Genomic DNA, 7,923 nt, shown 5'->3' with positions numbered 1-7,923 from the left:
TGATTTTGGTTCCAGCCTGATAAACACCAACAACACATTTTCTGTAGTCTTCAGACATGCGTGGTGAAAATCCAACTTTAATAGATTTTTGTCCATTCAAAACTGACTGACATCCCATCCCATCAAATGAAAACACCTGACCATAATTTCTCTATAAAATTATCTGCTAACCAATGTTAAGGTTAAATTTATATGTTGACCCCTCTCTATGGAGAGAAGCCAAAAACCCAGGTAAAGGATGGTTTTTTAATTATATCTAGAGTTGGAATCCTGCAGTATTACCAGCTCGTTACTTATACGTCATGGACACAGATAAGACAATGTATCATGATTATAAGCCTGGAGAAAATGGCCCAAGTTTTATTATGGTCATCACATTTTATAGACAGATAAAATATAGGGTGGTAACAAATGCTAATAAGACATAGATGAGGCGGTGCTAGTGATTTAGATATTCAGTCATGCGCAATGGCATCTATATTAGTATTCATTATTATTATTCAAAAAGGTTAAAACAATACATTCTCTGCAATGATACTTTCACATTATTCCCACTGTAACAGACAGGCAACTTTCCTCTGAGAACGGCCTTGAACGCTGATAAACATGTCTCTGAGGGAAATAGTTCTTGAGACAAAACATTCTTTCTAGTGTCATATCAGAAGTTTTCCAAGGTAAGAAATGGTCCAACTATAAGTTAACCCTATCAGGGACTCTCTAATGTGCTGGAGCTTCTGAGCAAGAGGCCTATATATATGTAGTCATACAGGTACGGTGCAGGTAGGTAAAATCGCATCGCTGGCCTTATCATTCCCCCATTTGACATCCGTGAAGCATGGATATGGGTCATCACTGGTGGTTGGGTCGTAGCCGGAGGTTTTAAGGACTCTACCCTCAGTCGCAGGTTGATCAAGGGACCACAGGTGAAAACATCCTCCAAGTACTAGTACAGCATCCAACCTCCAGAAATGTCCAGGCGGCACAGATTCAAGAGAACCGATAAGAGAAAGGAAGCATAGTAACGTTAGTCTCTTATATGAGGGTGAAGCTTCTTCCTGTTTGTCGAGGTTTTATACGAGAGAAAATACACATGAACACTTTTACTGAAAAACAGATCAGTATTATGCATAAGACCACTTGGAAGAGACCCTGAAGGACTCCCATTAGTTTATGGGCATCACCATAGGATAGACAAAAATAGTACCATACGTTTTATTGAAAGTTAAAGATAACGGAACAAACTTACAGCAGATGAGGTAGGAAGATCTGCAATAACCGAAAGAAAATACTAAACAATGGGTGAGTCTGTACAGTATACATCAATATACAGCTTAGTTACAACAAAACAAATAAAAGCTTATTATCAATACCCAAACTAATATATGTATGTGACAAATACCTCTCCGGATTTTATCAAAATAACCAAACCTTATTGTCTTATCACTCCTGTCCCTAAGATTTGTCCCTAATCTTGACTACAGATGTAGCCCCCTTCTCTAGGTCCCTTTACCGTAGGACTGCTTTAAAGGTAAGACAATCCTCCGTCCCGAACCTAACTAGTCTCCTGTCACTCCTACGTCTCCCTGTGACACTGAGTGATCAGACAATAAGTTCTTCACTGTATATAACAGACGTGACTCTATCACAAGGACTCTACCACTTTGGTATCATGTGGGTATTGGAGAGTCACAAAAACTAACTTTAAAAAGTTTCTGAAAATAAAAAGTTTTGATGTGAGCAAATCTTATCTCATGGCAAAAGCAAAATGAAAAGTTGATTGATACATAAACCAAAAACAGCATAACAGGTAAATGCAATAAAATCTCCACAATGTGACCTACTATGTAACCACTAGATTCACTTATAATAACCAATTAGTGAATTCACAATCTTCAGTACCGGATTCTCAAAATTTCCACTTCTTTTTAGTCTTTTTACTTCATTTTGTACCTAGAAAACGTCTTTATGATTAGATCCCACAGGTCTAATGACTGGTCACATGGTCACATCTCTTCCTGTAAATAATCATATAGTATAATACATACACCAATAATATGAAGTAACTGGGCGCTTATTACCGATATAATATTTGGATCCTACTGAATTGTCTCTTGTCTGACTGAGATCATCACATATTACACATAAGATAACCACCATAGAAATAACAGCAAAGTGTAAACGATACATCACCTAAGGTTTCAAAGCCTTTTTATGAGAATAATATATCATATGATCCTTTTTGTAATAGTAGCATTGGTATGGATCCTTTATCCTTAAACCTATCCTTTGACTGACAGGCCTCTTTACAGACGCTTGGACTCTTGGCCTCAGTTATATCGCTTCTTTTAAGGCCACTAGTATCACCTCAGACATTGGCTTTGTCGTCTCCCATAGTTTTGGCTTGACCTGTAAAGAAGACACCAGTACAGACAAGGACATACCTATATGGACCACCTGTGGCAGCTGGATGACGTCCACTTACATTCCCTGAAACAGGCAGGAAGATGACAGACTATGCAGACAGGCACTTTACGGTGTTACTTACAGTAGGTTATGACAGGTGTAGATAATACAGCCGTACACAACCCTCTCTGCTATATTTGTTGTCCCCTGGGCCGCCCAATATGAGGATACTACACCACATTACACATGGCTTCCTTCTGCTGGTTTTGTCAGATAACTTACAGTGGGATACAAGGCGGTTGGCAAACACAGTACGTTACTTACTTACTGTCTGCATGCCATCTTTACCCTGTACCTCTTCTCTCCATCCGCTGGTCTCTCAGCTTGTTGCTGATTGTCTCTGGAAAAGACTTAAAAACAAACAGATCCACATCTCCTCCTCCACCTGTACACTATGTACGGTTACCTCAGGAAGAGACTGGACACATCTCCCCATTCCCTTGTACGCTTTGTACGCTGTTACCTTGGGAAGAGCACAGAAACCACCGCATCACCAGCTTCATCCATCATCCGTCACCCTTTTTGGCATCAGGGTTTGTCTGCGTGAACGTTGCGTCAGTCGCTCTATGGCAGCTTTTCTTCTTCTTTGAACAGTTTTTTTTTTTTTTTTTTCTTTTTTCCTACAAGTGTTTTTGGTAAGCCCAGGGACCAAACAAATCTCTAATTTGCCAATTAACCCATAATGGTGGGCTTCATATAGACATCTGCACAGTTACCCTCAACCATCTTACATGTCTCAGTGATTGTCCTCACCTCCAGCTTATGGCAGGAGCGGTTTCTGCAGTGGAACGTCACGCTGCATGGCGGTCACCATATATCCTTGCGTCTTGTGTCATCCATCTTTGAAAAGTCTGGGATAATCTACAATGAAAACTTTTAAACTTTCATTAATATTTGGGCTTTCAATTACATTTTCATCTTTCACAATTTAAAATATCAAACACAATAAGTAATAAAAACATCCTTATTCAAAAATAAAAAATTTGTATGGTGTTTAAAAAAAATTTAAAACATCAAAATTGGCTACTCCATCAAAATGGCTGCTCCCATTTCCATTCACCTCCATCCCCTCCCCCATTTGAATCTACATCAAGAGGCAACAGAGATGCTGGATTCAATGCACTTAACACAAAATATATATATATTGGGGGGGGCATAAGGAGTGCAGACTGGAGCCATGGATATGGGTGTGGCTTTATAGGGATAAGACAATATATAAAGTCATGAGCTAGTTTGCTATAATCATCACAAAACTGTTACCCCTAAAAATAACAAATAAAAATAATTAAACATTGTACACTCGTCCCATATTAACCTTCTTTCGATAAAAAAATTAAATAAAACACACCTTAAAGATGAAATGTAAAACATACGGTATATAGAATAATTCTTTTTGTCAGAACCTTCAGCTTAATTTGTACCATCATTAGCTGAAATGAATCCATTCCTCTAGTAAGCGTCTCTTATCAGTAAGTAGAACGCTCTGTACCTCACTTCTAACCTTGAGCAGTGAGCAGTAAAATCATAGATACAAGAGTTAAAACTTCTTGGAAGTTTTTTTTTTTTTTTTTTTCTAACATCCTTGAAGTTACAGAAGATATCAGCGCTGTGCTCCTATACACCAGACTGTAACCTTGGACAGTGACACACATACTTATAACTTAGTAGGAAAAAAAAACAATTTGCGTAGAACTTATTAGGATAGTTGTGTACACATATATACACATATATATATATATATAAACACTTGTTAAATAAAGTTACATAGAAATATATATTACAGTAGTAAGTTACTACTCCTTAGAAATATATATATTTTAGTGTAGTAAACTACTTCTTCTTTGAAATATCATACGTTGGGGACACACACTTAAAGAAAATCCGCTTACAATATATATTGGGATACATATATATACCTACAACATACTTTTTAAATACAAATGTGTAAGTTACAGTAATAAGTTACTACAGGCTCCTTATACCATTGGGTTCTTAATAAGTGCACAAAATTCTGCGTTTGATCTTTACCAATTATCACTTTTCTCTTGACATTCCTAATAAACGTGCCTTTTCCCTCTAACTCCTACTGACACTTACGTATAACAATCTTATACACTAACAGGTCTACTAGACCTGATTCCTTCAAACAATCTCTATACTTTTCCTTTCAACAAACCTTTGTCTAACTTTCTTCACCATCAGGTAATAATATTCATTAATAAATGTGCAAAACAGTTGTCAGACTCTATCGGAGAGTCCTGTGCCCGCCCCCTCAGTGACACTAAGCAGTATGGGCGGAGGACAGAAATGCCAGGAGTTAAAATGGCCACCGGACTAGATAACCGGATATAAGGGTGTTGGCTTAGGGCATGGTTTTGAGACGTCACAATTATAATACAGACGTGGATGATATGTGGGAGTGGTTGGCTTTCAGTCGCCATCTTTGAGGGCTGATTACAGAAAAGTGGCGTAGCTAAATAAGCAAATGTTCCACGGTCGGGACAACAGAAAATGATCAACATTTTGTAACACGTAACATACTTCTAGAGGGGAACACCAGCTTAGTAAGACTGGCTGAAATACAGTATAATGTAGGAGCGTACATTACATTACACTAACAGCTCTGATTCTTTTTTTTTTCTAATGCTGCTTGCATGTGATCTGCAGCCCTCAGAGCTGGTTGATGGCCTTGTACAAAACATAACAAATAACACACATTATGTACTTTGTATGCTGCTTCACTACGCAGCATTAATTAACCTCTTCAGCTCTCTCAGTACTGTATCTAGCAATGAGCTGGACTGTTCTCCTTGTCTGAGTACGTGGCTTTGTACTTAGACACTTACATGGCACTATACACTATTTGAGGTTAGGCTGCCCACCTCCACAAAGGCATTGGTCTTACTATCAGGTAAGGGGCACTTTAAATCAAGGTAACTACTTCAACAGCCGACCAAGGGGAAGATTCCTGCAGAACAAAGGGTCTATACGCCACCATTGGACGTAGGTTGGCTTTTCGCAGGATCTGGGGTTTGTATACAGATATAAACTGGGTACAATGGTGTAACATAATGATGTGGCTTGGGTCTGCCACACACACTACAATATTCTGTCTTATCTAGATATTGCTGGTCACCGTCACATGTCCACCCAGCTAGACCTGTGCTTCCCACCCATTATCCTGAATGTTTTCCTTCTGTCTGACCCTCTGGCTCTCATCTCTCTATCTACTTCCCACCCTCCCCTCTTAGAACTCTAATCCTTGATTCCCCCTTAGGGATAGTACTTTGATTAACCCCTAAGATTCCTGGAAATTCCAAGGACCCATTTGCCCTGCATGTTACATGTAGGTCTGGTTACCTACCCACAAGGCAAAAATAAGTGTGCACAGGAGTGTAAGGGGTTTCCCAAGTGTTGGTCAGAGAGCCAGAGGTTGGTGGGGCTAAGGCATGTATCTGCCTTCATATCAAACCTCCTAAAGAGCTGTTCTAGATCTTGCACTGCATCTTCTCATGCCCATCGCTAACTATATCTTCCTTAGCTTCACATCAGCTTCACATAAACTTCTTGTGGAGACTGGGGATCCCTTCTTTTAGTGAATAACTGTCTCATCCTTGCTCAGCTAATCCCTAGGTAGCGTATTGGGGAACGAAACCTAAACCTTAGGTTTTAACAAGCACAGCCGCTATAGGCCCAGCCGTCACAGTGACACACTATGGCGACGCACTACAGCAACCTACTGTCCCTCGTTGCTAATTCCTCCTAGGGGGCAAGGGGGTAAGTCACAGATCTTCTGACCTGCTCTCTACCACAGTACAAGCACAAATAATGGGATCAATACAAGTATTGTTCCCGCTGCTCGAGACAGATATCACTTATCAGGAACCCGTTCACTCCAAAAGTTATGCGCCTGCTGTCTGTGACCTTGCAGCTGTTCTCGATGCCATGCTGTATTACAAGGGTTAAGAATTAATCACAGCCTCCCCGTAAGGACGCAGAAGTGATCATGTTCGGCAATCCCTTTCCTTAATTCAGCATAAATACAGCAACAGCTTATCTCAATCACACAACAGTTTGCGACGGCAATGCAGCACTTTAACCTTGTCCTATCCTGGGTTACAGAGTTCTTTGTCTAACAAATAGACTCAGCTTTACAAACATATATAGAGAACGCAAGTGACGGGAATCTCATTAGATCCGTTCCCCTGAGGCACAGATAGTACGTAAGAAAGGAAAGTCTTTCTTACCTGGCCAGTTATATCTGCGCGTCCGATGACGGATAAATCACCACATCCCGTCTGTCTGCGTTCTAGTTTGCAAGAGGCTGAGTCCCTGCCAAGGGCGCCAAATGTTAAGGTTAAATTTATATGTTGACCCCTCTCTATGGAGAGAAGCCAAAAACCCAGGTAAAGGATGGTTTTTTAATTATATCTAGAGTTGGAATCCTGCAGTATTACCAGCTCGTTACTTATACGTCATGGACACAGATAAGACAATGTATCATGATTATAAGCCTGGAGAAAATGGCCCAAGTTTTATTATGGTCATCACATTTTATAGACAGATAAAATATAGGGTGGTAACAAATGCTAATAAGACATAGATGAGGCGGTGCTAGTGATTTAGATATTCAGTCATGCGCAATGGCATCTATATTAGTATTCATTATTATTATTCAAAAAGGTCAAAAAGGGTAGAACAATACATTCTGTGCAAAGATACTTTCACATTATTCCCACTGTAACAGACAGGCAACTTTCCTCTGAGAACGGCCTTGAACGCTGATAAACATGTCTCTGAGGGAAATAGTTCTTGAGACAAAACATTCTTTTTAGTGTCATATCAGAAGTTTTCCAAGGTAAGAAATGGTCCAACTATAAGTTAACCCTATCAGGGACTCTCTAATGTGCTGGAGCTTCTGAGCAAGAGGCCTATATATATGTAGTCATACAGGTACGGTGCAGGTAGGTAAAATCGCATCGCTGGCCTTATCACCCTTAGGCTGGGTTCACACTATGTATATTTGAGGCTGTATTTGTGAGGCTGTATAGCAACCAAAACCAGGAGTGGATTGAAAACACAGAAAGGCTCTGTTCACATAATGTTGTAATTGAGTGGATGGCCATCATTTAATGGCAAATATTTGCTGTTATTTTAAAACAACGGCTGTGGTATTGAAATAATGGCCGTTATTTACTGTTATATGGCGGCCATCCACTCAATTTCAACATTGTGTGAACAGATCCTTTCTGTGTTTTCAATCCACTCCTGGTTTTGGTTGCTATGAGGACCTGACATGAGGACCAAATACTGCCTGAAATATACATAGTGTGAACCCAGCCTTAAAGTGTCACTGTCGTGAAAATTTTTTTTTGCAGAAATCAATAGTCCAGGCGATTTTAAGAAACTTTGTAATTGGGTTTATTATCCGAAAAATGCATTTTTATCATGAAAAAGCAG

General features: G+C 39.6%; 1 long non-coding RNA gene across 1 annotated transcript; it reads right to left on the bottom strand.

Moving 5' to 3' along the window:
- Positions 1–325: 325 nt before the first annotated feature.
- On the bottom strand, positions 326–7,303 carry LOC138801150 (uncharacterized). The gene is made up of 2 exons (XR_011364566.1): positions 6,711–7,303; positions 326–960 (listed from the first exon to the last, which is right to left on the bottom strand). It is a non-coding gene; the product is annotated as an uncharacterized lncRNA (long non-coding RNA).
- Positions 7,304–7,923: the final 620 nt, after the last annotated feature.

This window comes from Dendropsophus ebraccatus, chromosome 9 (assembly GCF_027789765.1).
Source record: "Dendropsophus ebraccatus isolate aDenEbr1 chromosome 9, aDenEbr1.pat, whole genome shotgun sequence".
Taxonomy (NCBI): domain Eukaryota; kingdom Metazoa; phylum Chordata; class Amphibia; order Anura; family Hylidae; genus Dendropsophus; species Dendropsophus ebraccatus.
This window is presented reverse-complemented; position numbering and strand designations above follow the sequence as displayed.